This window comes from Protopterus annectens, chromosome 8.part0 (assembly GCF_019279795.1).
Source record: "Protopterus annectens isolate FY-2018-M chromosome 8.part0, PAN1.0, whole genome shotgun sequence".
In the NCBI taxonomy this organism is placed as follows: Eukaryota; Metazoa; Chordata; order Ceratodontiformes; family Protopteridae; genus Protopterus; species Protopterus annectens.
In genome coordinates, this window is record NC_056741.1 from 681,088,357 (window position 1) to 681,089,402 (window position 1,046).

A 1,046-nucleotide genomic window follows, 5' to 3' on the forward strand; every position below is an offset into this window, starting at 1 on the left:
CCTTCATCTTTATCAAAGATCTTTTACCATTTTTTAACTTGGTTAGTTTCTTTTCCTCTGCTTAGAAATATGCTTAAATTCAGCAGGTTGCCACGTCTGATCTGAGGTCGCATTCTGAGTGCGGTCGCAGGTGGGGGGATGGGCCGGTGGGCACCTCGAGGACGAATGGATGCCCATCCTCCCATGGCCCCCACACCCGCTCCTCACTGCTGCAACCAGACTCCAGGTGGTGGAGGACAGCCGATGTATCCCCATTGCATGGGAACTGGGTGGCCAGGCATCAGGCTTCACCCTGGGAACTCAGCCTGGTGTCGGTACCACCGACAGCCTCCAGGGGTGGGCCAGATGCATGCCTACTCCCTCCCATTCTTGGACAGGCTTCCCAGCTCAAGGCAGTGGGGGACTCCTCTCCTCCATCCACGTCTCTCCCTGGAGGGATGGGGGGCACATGGCAGGCTCTCTTGACTCCCCGGCTGTGCCTTTGATGGGGGCTAGACACCCCTGGGTGCGATGAAAGGCACAACAACCCTCAGACAGACATAACCCTGGGAGTAACTCGGGGCAGCAAAGTGCGTAAGAAGTGTCGATGATCAGTGTGTTCTGCAATTCACATTAGTTCTCACAGCTAGCTGTGTTCTTCATCGACTCATGTTCTGAGTGATCCACCACTCAGAGTCATACTGTTCTCTTCTCGGTCGCTGGGGGCACCGCTGCCCATATGTCATCGCTACAGTCTTCAAAAGCATGCAAAGTTTCACGGGCATCATTGCAGGTACCTAGACCGGGTTCATGATCAAACTATTTTTCACATCATATTATAAAACCGCAGAACAAAAATTGTGCTGGAATACTATTTTTCACATCATGCTGAAGCACAAAATTGCTCTATTATAGGCTGTCAGTACTGCATCATGATGGTCATCGGTGATCCCCTTTCAAGAATTATTCTAATACTGCTCTAACAATATTTAATGTTAAATTCTGCACTGAGATGTTTGGCTAGCTCCAAATCATGTTGCAAGACTGGCAGGAAGACTAAAACTAAA

The 1,046-nt window shown here is 50.1% G+C and overlaps 1 non-coding gene across 1 annotated transcript; it reads right to left on the reverse strand.

Moving 5' to 3' along the window:
* Positions 1 to 523: 523 nt before the first annotated feature.
* Positions 524 to 677, reverse strand: LOC122809801. The gene has a single exon (XR_006365953.1). It is a non-coding gene; the product is annotated as a 5.8S ribosomal RNA (ribosomal RNA).
* Positions 678 to 1,046: the final 369 nt, after the last annotated feature.